The sequence below is a fragment of the Arvicanthis niloticus genome, chromosome 4, assembly GCF_011762505.2.
Source record: "Arvicanthis niloticus isolate mArvNil1 chromosome 4, mArvNil1.pat.X, whole genome shotgun sequence".
Classification (NCBI taxonomy): Eukaryota; Metazoa; Chordata; class Mammalia; order Rodentia; family Muridae; genus Arvicanthis; species Arvicanthis niloticus.
Genome location: NC_047661.1, coordinates 24,629,151 through 24,639,503, shown reverse-complemented (window position 1 = coordinate 24,639,503; position 10,353 = coordinate 24,629,151). Strand labels below are relative to the sequence as shown.

General features: G+C 36.9%; 2 non-coding genes across 2 annotated transcripts; both read left to right on the top strand.

Annotated features, from left to right (window-relative positions):
• The first annotated feature begins 2,396 nt into the window (after positions 1–2,396).
• LOC117707955 (U7 small nuclear RNA) lies at positions 2,397–2,460 on the top strand. Its single transcript, XR_004606694.1, has one exon. It is a non-coding gene; the product is annotated as a U7 small nuclear RNA (small nuclear RNA).
• A 13-nt stretch (positions 2,461–2,473) lies between these two features.
• On the top strand, positions 2,474–2,536 carry LOC117707954 (U7 small nuclear RNA). Its single transcript, XR_004606693.1, has one exon. It is a non-coding gene; the product is annotated as a U7 small nuclear RNA (small nuclear RNA).
• Positions 2,537–10,353: the final 7,817 nt, after the last annotated feature.

Here is a 10,353-nt window from a genome sequence, read left to right as displayed (position 1 = left end):
TAGCACAAGCTGGCTTCAAACACTTGCAAGCTAGGCAAGAATGACTCTGACCTTCTGATCTTCTGCTTCTGTGTTCCACGTTCTGGGATTACCAGTGTATGTGCCACCACATCCAGCTTATGCAGGGCCAGGAAGTAAACACATGGCATTCTGCATATTTCCCAAATGTTCTAACATAGCTAAGACATTAACACTTTCCTATTTACGTGTCTTGAGAATTCTATCAGATTGTAAATATTTAATGAGCTAAAGAACTCTCTAGTTCTTTTTTTCTGGTTCTCAAATACTTGTTTTCATTAAAAGTATAGTGATATACATATTTTCTATTAGATTCTCATCACCTGAAATGTGTTGTTTATATGAGTATGCCTGTTATGGCCACCCCAGCTGGATCAATTTGGACTCATTTACCCTCTCAATCATCATATTACCTGTTTCATCATTAGCTACTTGATATTTAAGCAACTGTTTGTACTTGGTGTTTGCTGTTTAATATGATGTGAATATGATAATAGCCTCAATGATAAAATTTAGAGTGCCAAGAGGCTCTGTCATCTGAAGGAGACTTGGGGGATGAAGGAACTACTCACTGCAAAAAACAAAAAGGCTGTTAGTAAGATTGGAAGATCATTTTGTAGGTGGACAGTTTGGCAAAGGCTAGAATGTCTCCTGCACATACCTTCACAAGGAATCAAAGGAAACAGAAGAAGGTCAAGGTGGTAGCTTTTGATGAAGCCAGAGCCCAGGAGATCAGTGCACCTTGCAAGAAGAGATGAGCTGGAGACTGGAAAAAGGCGAGAGTCTCATACAATTTTTGCATCAATGGTTCATTTATTGAGGCAAGTGTTCTATCCAGGACACATTCCAGGACCAATCAAATAATTACTTGTATTTAATTATTATTGATTTAATGGGACAGACAAAGGTTATTTTCTGTGGACCCCAAATCAGGGTGGGTGTTTGAGAAAGGCGGTAGATAATCAAACCAATTAACAAGAGTTGGGGCCAAGTAGGGGCAGCTAATTGAATTTAGGTCCCCCTTTAGCTTATGGTCAGGTTAAGGTTATGCAATTCTTTGTTTCATATGTCTCTAAGCCAATGGTTCTCAACCTGTGGGCCTCATCAGATAAACTGCATATCAAATATTATTGTTTGTAAAAGTAGCAAAATTAGAATTACAAAGTAGCAATGAAATAATTTTATGGTTGGGGATCACCACAACTTGAGGAACTATATTGCAATGTTTCGACATTAGGAAGGTTGAGAATCACTGCAAACCCTCTTAGGACTGCTTGCTACAATGTTTGAGTGATTTGAAAATTTTTAGTTGCCTCTTTGAGAATCTTCTTTCTACAGTAGTGCCTAAACTTTTGCTTACACTTGAGGTAAACCACCATAGTAAAGGAAACAATGGCTATGAGAATTTTAAGTCATGATGACAAGGCTTTTACAATACCAATTGTGAATATGGGGCATTGTGAGGTTTAGCATGGTCAAAGAAGAGAATGTGTAACACAGTTCTTGTCCCTGGAGCAGAACCAGCTAGGCATGGGCCTCCATGAGTACTGATTATTGTTGTAGACATTAGGCTTGTTTTCATAGTAATGTACATATTTTTCATGTTCCTTGGAATGCTTTCTGTCTTAAGTTTATCAGGGAGTGCTCTCCCTGCCAAGGTTAATGACTCCATGATAAATAGAAACAGCATGAGTCCAGAAAGCAAAAATGTGTCTAATATTTCTCAGTAAAATGGTAATGTGACCTTCCAGACAGTCCTTAAGGCTGTGGGAAAGAAATCTAAAAACATGAGTTCAAGAACATATAAACAAGATTGCAAAATATAAGAATGCAATATAAACTGAATGAGGGGATTCACAAACTTGAAATAATAGAGACAGGTGCGTTAATGAATCAGTAAAGGGAAAGGAATAGTTAAAAAGGAAGGTTCATGGTTCAAGTAGAGGAAGTATCAGGAAGGGAGGAAGTGGTGATATCAGGGATCTCATCCAGCTAAGCTTATTGTTTGTTTATACAAAGGCAGGGAGTTCTCTGAACTTAAGGTCTGTCTACAGAGCAAGTTCCATGACAGACAATCTTAGGCAATGAAGGAGTTGGAAAGCAGAAAGCTCACTCTTTCACATAAAAATAGCTGCTATGTCTAGATTTGGTAACCACAAGCTCTATGACCAGCAAACTGCATAGGATTTGATATGTTAAAAATATACTTAGTATACTTTGTTGATTCTTTTTCTAAGAATCTTTTTCTAAGAATCAAGGGGCTAAGGTCATAAGATGCTGATTCATGGGATAATCAAAAGGGAATCTGAGATAAATTACTGAATTGATATGCAAATAAAAGACTGGGTTTTGGTCTTCAATAGCTGAGCTATCTACATAGCTATTAGAGCTCTTTAATATTTTTTTCCCAGCAGGTTTTCTGACTCTGGTTGGAAAACCCAAAAGCTATCCAGTAAGCTATTTTTAGCTCTTTTGGAATCTTTCTAGTAGGTTTTCTGACTTTGGTCAGACAACCCATAAACTACCTAGAGAGCTATCTCCAGCAGACCACAGAGCTTTCAGCTTGCACTCATCACTGACTTGGAGTCGTTTCTTCCACTGCTCCCTAACACCCCTTCCTCAAGACCCTCTCTAAAGCTGAGGTAGCTCCTCAGCAGAGCTCCTCTCAAATCCTCTTATTCTTTTCCTCTTATTAATCACACATTTAAAAATTTTTAATTAACCTTTCAATAAAATTTAAAAGTTTTAAAATATATTATTTATATGTTAAATATAGCATTAATATAGTTTATGTTTTCTGAATATAAATTGAGCAATGATATCTAAATATTTTGTTGAATTTCTCTTATTAAAATGTTTGAAAGGCAAGCATTCATTCCTTATTCTTAGTACAGAGTCACACCAAAAAGAAGATAAGGAATGGAAAAAAAAAAAAAAACTACTTGGTAGTTCATAGTAGTGACAGGGCTACTAGAGTGATCTAATATGAATTCAGTTATCAGCTCAATTACCACAAATTAAATAAAAAATTATTTCTACCCCTAAGGAGAAAATCAAGAATTAAGGTTGAGTAATAAATTAAACTTTAATTTATCAGTTCATCAAATTAAAGAAAAAGAATTATGTGATTTCTCTAGCTTGCAGCCCTTTACTTTGCTGGCAGCCTATGAAACACACAATGCTGAAAATACAAAAAAAAAAAAAAGATATCTAATAGGATTAGACCTGCCTGCAAAGTAGACTGAGATAGAGTTAAAGAGAGAGAGAGAGGCTTATAGTTTAAATATGTCAGAAACAGAAATAAGTATGCCCATTAAAATAAATAATTTATACATCATAGCTATTTTATTGTATATTGCTTGATAAGATGATTTGATTGTTTTCAATCACATGAGATCATTTGATGTGTTAATTAGATATCTGAAAATTAAGTAAACTCATGCTAAAATTTTAGATTATCATTCCTCTTGAGACGTTTCATATCAAAGTAATACTTAGACTATCTTATACTATTTTACTATAAAAATTAACTTAAAGTATTATTACATTTGTAAATTATTTTTAAAGTGGCTATGAAAATACACAAATTTTTCTGTTCTGTTAAAAAGACAGATAATACACATATCTTACATATACAAATATATATTTTAATATATTTATGTTTATATATAAATGTATATTATATACTGTATATATGGTATCATTTACCCTTTAGCTTGTGGTCTGGTTAGGGTCAGGCAATGCTCTGACTAACTTCTTTCTAAGCAAGTAGTTCTTAATCTGTGGTTCTCAGCAGATATTGTACATATCAAATATTTACGTTATTAATCACAAAAGCACAAAATTACAGTTATTAAGTAGTAATTAAGTTATCATATATGCAATATATAATATATAATATATAAATATATAAAATCTACCATATACAAAATCTATCATATACATACACATCTATATATATATGTATATATACATATATATGTCATGAAGTTTAGATGGAGTTAGGGTTAGGCAATATGGGAAGGGTTAGAATAAGAGGACATGGGAGGGGTGGGAGAAAGTCATAAACTTTTTCAGTTCTCTTATTGTCTTATCTTTTCCTCTTATTAATCACATGTTTAAAGGATCTTAATTAATGTTTCAATAAAATTTAAAAGTTTTAAAATATATTATTCATATGTCAAATATATCATTACGATAGTTTATGTTTAGCTGGGCATTGGTGGCGCATGCCTTTAATCCCAGCACTCAGGATGCAGAGGCAGGCGGATTTCTGAGTTTGAGGCCAGCCTGGTCTACAGAGTGATTTTCAGGACAGCCGGGGCTACACAGAAAAACCCTGTCTAGAAAAACCAAAAAAAAAAAAAAAAAAAAATAGATTATGTTTTCTGAATATAAATTGAGCAATGATGTATAAATATTTTGTTGAATTTCTTTTATTAAGATGTTTGAGCCGGGCAGTGGTGGCACACGCCTTTAATCCCAGCACTTGGGAGGCAGAGGCAGGTGGATCTCTGAGTTCGAGGCCAGCCTGCCTGGTCTACAGAGTGAGTTCCAGGACAGCCAGGGCTACAGAGAAACCCTGTCTCGAAAAACCAAAAAAAAAAAAAAAAAAGATGTTTGAAAGGCAAGTATTCACTCCTTATTTATAGGACAGAGTCACTCCTTGTCCCAGAGGATTGTTTTGAATAATAGGTGAGTTCTATTGTTTGATTTGTTCCTCATACTCTATTGACTGTAACCTGCAAAATCCTTCAATCACCATTACGTTTTGCACTTTATGTCTGTTCTGGCTCATGTTAATTGTGAACTTGGCACAATCTGAAATCTACGGGAAACTGTGAGAAAATGTCTAGATCAGGCTACCCTTTAGGTATGACTATGGGAGATTTTCCTGGTTATTTTAGGGTATGAAGACCCATGTACTACGGATGTCATTTTCCAGGCAAGGATTCTGACATGTGTAAGGACAGCAAGCATGCACTGTGCATAGGCATGCAATGCATCAATTTTGTCTGCTTCTGACTATATGATGTGACTAGCTGTTTCAATAGCCAATTGCCTTGTATGTAACCCGTGTTTTCCCTAACATGCTTTTGTCAGGCTTTGTTATCATAGTATTCAGAGATAAAATTAAGAGATGGTTTTATTAAAGGAGAAATAAACCATTTGTAGGTGAAATGAGGCTCGTCTCTCTATATAGGCATCTGTCTATGTGGACAAGACTAAGTCCACTAATCCCCATCTCTGACCCTCTGGCAGATGGAACATGACACTCACCTTAGTCATTCTGTACAGTGAAAAATGGAAACTAGCTAATGAATCGCCAATGTGCTAAGCCATCTGGTCTTTCACGGTGGATATTTTAATGTCACTAATAGATAATTTATGGGCCACCTAGTTTTATGTATTAAAGACTGCACGACCAGGCTGACCTGAAAATGCCCTGGGCTGTACACAGGAAGGTGTTTTCAAGTGATTCATATGACACATGTGCACTCTTCCTTGTAGACGTATGTGCAGTCATCTCATATATTTTCTCCCATGGAAATGAGGCAGGAACAGAGTATAAATAGACCATACAAGCAATCAAATCACAGTTTTATTTGTAATTGTACAAATTACTCTAAAAACAATCTTGCCACGTCAATAGAAGTTTAAATTAATTTTCTCGCCTGTCCATTATTGTGGTAAGGTAGGAATGGAAAATCACCAAAACCCATTGCAAACTTTTTCAATATATCTGTAAGTTTTTCCTGGTTGCTTAAATTTCCAAATTCTAACAGGTCCCTAAGGGAGGGAACCCTTTTGACAGGTATGGTGTTTGTGAGCATGTGGGCCAATTTAAAGAAGTAAGTGCCTCAAATTGATGATCATTTATATGAAAATTATTGGTCCCCACCTCCTTTCCTTAGAGGTGATTGAAGCAGCATGCTCTGTTTAGCACTTTACAGGTTTATCATCCTAAAAACCTACCTCAAAGAAATAGGCTTATACGTTTTAGTCCAGAACCTACAAAATTACGAGGTAAATGAAACATACTTTTTCCATTTAATGAGCCTTTAGCTGTAGTGGTCTAAAGAATATTAACAGTATGATTGTCTGTCTGTCTATCTAGAGCAGTGGTTCTCAACATGTGGGTTGTGATCCCTTGGGGCAAACAACCTTTCACTAGTTAGTGTCACATAAGACCATTGAAAAGCACTGATATTTACATTGTGATTTGTAACAATAGCAATTACAATTGAGAAGTACAACAAAAATAATCTAAGCATTAGGAAGGTTGAGAACCATTGGTCTAGACAGAAAGTGGTAGAGTAATGAGGAGAGGTGATATTTTCTGCATCAAACTAGTTATAGATGTTCCTTCCATTACTCTGTCAGGATTGTAGCACACATATTTAATGATAGTACTTATTTTTGATAATTAAAATAAAATTCTATCTGAAACAAAGGTCAAAAGGACAGTCTCACACACAGGAACACACACACACACACAGAAGGAGTTGTATAAAAAGGTTAGAAAGTTGTCTCAGTTGGTGAAGTACTTGCCTAGCCTACATGAAGGCCTAGGTTAGATGCCCAGCACTAGAGGCAGTGAATACCTATAGTCTCAACATTGTAGAAGAAAGATGGAAGGATTCAAAGTTCAAGGCCATCCTGTGATATATAAGGAGATTGAGGTGATCCTTAGTTACATGTCTCTCTAAGCATATAGTACAAGGAAAAAAATTAAAGAAAGAAAAGATCAGACTAGATTGGGCACATTCATTATGGTCATGATAAATCTACACAATAGAATATGCTATTACAAACAAAGAAATCATGAAATTTATAGGACAATGGATGAAACTAGAAAGTAGTATACTGAGTGAGGTAACACAGACTCAGAAAGACACTTATAGAATGTATTCACTTATAAGTGGATACGTATTAGCCATAAAGTACAATATAATCATGCTAAAATTCACAGACCCAAAGAAACTACTAATAGGAAAGCCCAAGGGAGGATGTGTGAATCTCATTGAGAATGAGGAACAAAATAGTCATCAGAGGTGGATGGGAAATGGATACTAGGTAGAAGAATGAATGAGGACAGGAACTGGGATGGGGATCAGGTGTAGGGAGTGAAACAGCTGGATAAGGCTGAAGTGAGGATGGAAATCCATGGGGGTCATCTCTCATACTAGCTGGAGACCTGGGACTACGGATGTTTCCACTAGTCTATGATGGTGACCCTAGAAGAAATTCCTACCAGCTGGGGATATGAAGACTGAAGTGAAATGGTCACTTTTTATAGCTAGGTGGGACTCCCAGTTGAGGAAAGGGGACATCAACTTTCCCACAAAACCTACAACCCAAAGTCTGCCTATAAGATGCACAGGAATAAAGATGGAACTAAAACTGAGGGAATGGCCAACCAATGACTGCCCCAACTTAAAACCCGTACCACATGAAAGAGGCAATCCTTGCCACTGTTAATGATACTCTGTTATGCATACAGACCAGATCCTAGCATAATTGTCTCCTGAGAACTTCATCCAGCAGCAGTTGGAAACAGATGTGGAGATCCACAGTCAAACATCAGGCAGAGCTTGGGGAGTCATGGTGAAGACTGTAGGATTGAGTGAGCCAGAGGAATCAAAGACACCACAAGAAGACCTACAGTGTCAACTAACATGGGCCAAAGGGACTATAGAGACTGAACCACTAACCAAGAGTATGCAGGGACTAGGCCTAGGTCCCCTACATATTTGTAGCAGATGTGCAGTTTCTTTCCCTAACAATTGAAATAGGAGCTGTCTCTGACTCTGTTGTCTGCCATTGGATCCCCTTCCCTTAGATGGACTGACTGGTTGGGAGTGGACGCACTTAGTCCTGCTGTAACTAGATGTCCCTAGGTGGTGGTGGCAGTGATGAAACCAAGAAGTCTTTTTTTTCCTTGTGGTTGGGGGAGGAGATAGTGGGGGAGGAATTTGTAAAAGTAGGACTGGGAGAGGAAGGAGGTGGGATGCAATTAGCATGTAAATAGAATTAATAAACAGAAAAAAAGAAGAAAAAAGATACTGTATAGAAACATCATGATAGTGTTAATGAAATGGTTTTTTTTCTAGCACATGAGTTTCAATCTGATGAAAGCTGACAGCTCAAGCGAAATTCATGCATTCTGGACTGGTCCAGTATTCTGGGTCATTTGAGAGACCAATAGCCTCACCATGATTAACATAGAAACTCTCATTGCTGCTTTCATTATTTGTTTGTATTTTTTAAAAAAATAATTCTCTGAAATTGTCAAGATAAAATTCTTAGAACACAGTATGATCCTATAATTGTGAAACGTTTCATCAGTAGTATCCATAACATCCCACCAGTCCTCAAGATGTTAAGGTTTCTAGAAAGTTCATTGTTTAATTGGACAAAACAATGTATAAAAATAATTTTAAAGAGGAATTTAAACTAATTATTACATTTTTGTGTAATGCGGACAATGTTAATGGGTTTCAATGACTGAGCTCATTACTAGCGAAAGGCTCATAACACTGGGTGCAGAACATGTGTTAGAGTAGAAAAGAGTTGGAAATAATTTGGTTTTTACATTGTTCCATAGTTCTCTGACTGCTCTCAGAATTCAAATAAAACATATCATTTCAGGCTAACTTCAATTCAAGCCTTATAAACATTTAATTAAGAATCAATGAAATATTATACTTGAAGAAAATATAAACATAAAGCATCTGTGGAGTGGTTTCTGAAAGAGGTGCTTTGTAACCTTCTAAAAAGGAAAATATATCATAATTTAAAACAGCTGACACCTCTTGTAAATGCCACCAGGCATGTTTATGGACACTGTTCATGTAGAGGTGCCTACATCTTCCTTAAGTCCATACAAAATACTTTCCCACTGAACCTGGCTTCCCCGAACTGCCCACTCCTCAGAACCTGGCTTCTATAGCGCAATAGTGTATATAAAGCTCACAGTTACCTGCTTTGACTTGCACCATATTCAATCAGTTCATATCATACCTCAGAACTGAATTTATCATGGTCATTTGCTCATAAAGAAAACTGTTTTTTTTTTTCTTTTTAGTGCTATCCTTGAAATTCTTTTTAAGCATGTAGTGTTTTAGGGTGAATCTGTTCCTCAAATGTACAGAGGATATTATTAAAAACTAATAATTCCATTTTTAAAAGATGGAGTCTGATAAATGCTGTGACAGTCAGAGTTCCTGCTGTTCTTGTAAAAAGCCTGGGTACATTCCCAGTATCCTCATTGTGAGGCCCATGACTACGTATAACTACAGCTCTCAAGGCTCTGGTGCTGTCTTCTGGCATCCATAGCTACCTACCTACCTACCTACACACACACACACACACACACACACACACACACACACACACACACGCACACACACAGAGTGTGTATATGAGAGAGAGAGAGAAAGAGAGGAGGGGAGAGAAGAGGGGGAGGGGTGAGTTGGGGGAAGAGGGAGAGAGACAGAGAAAGATAGACAGTTCAGCAGTCTTCTGTGAAATTTGGAAACAAAATTTAGATGTTACTTTGCTTTACTTTTGTTTCAAGTCATGTTTATTGTGGGAAAATTTACAACGAAATGTCAATTTAAGCATACAATTTTAATAATTTTCACCAATGTCTACCACAAGGTTACATAACACAATCATGGTAAGGTATTTCTATCACTCCTATGAAGTCCTGTGGCACCTCACTGCCTTCCCTTAATCCCATCCTGTGAGAACCACTCACCTGGCTTCTGACCTACAATTTTGTGGTTTCAAAAGTGTCATTTAAATGAAACCATCCCTCATGGAACCATTTTGTCTGACTTTTCTGCTTAGGATCAAGATGATCCCCATAGGCTTTAAACCACTGAAGTCTCCCTCAGTGCTTTCCTATCTTAGTTTTCAGAGACAGGGTGTCTCCCTGAGCTGATTGCTTGCTGTTTTGCTAGCTTGGTTGTTTCTGCCTGCACCCTGACATTGGGATTGTGGGTGACACCACCACACTTAGCTTTTTGTGGGTGCTGGGATCTGAGCACATGTCTTTGAGCTTTCACAGTAACACATTACCCACTGAGCCATCTCCCGGCCCCTGTTGTTTTATGACCACTAGAATTTAATAAGAATTTACTAATGGCTACAAGCAATATTGCTGATTATATGGTAGTTGTTTGCATTCCATTGTTCATACCTCCCTCCATTACTCTATTTTATTCCCTCTGCCTTGCTTCCTTCCCAGTGACAGGTTGGGGTTGAAACATGGTATTTGCTATACTCGCTGACATTGATTCATCTGTTATGTATGGAGGAACTCTCCAT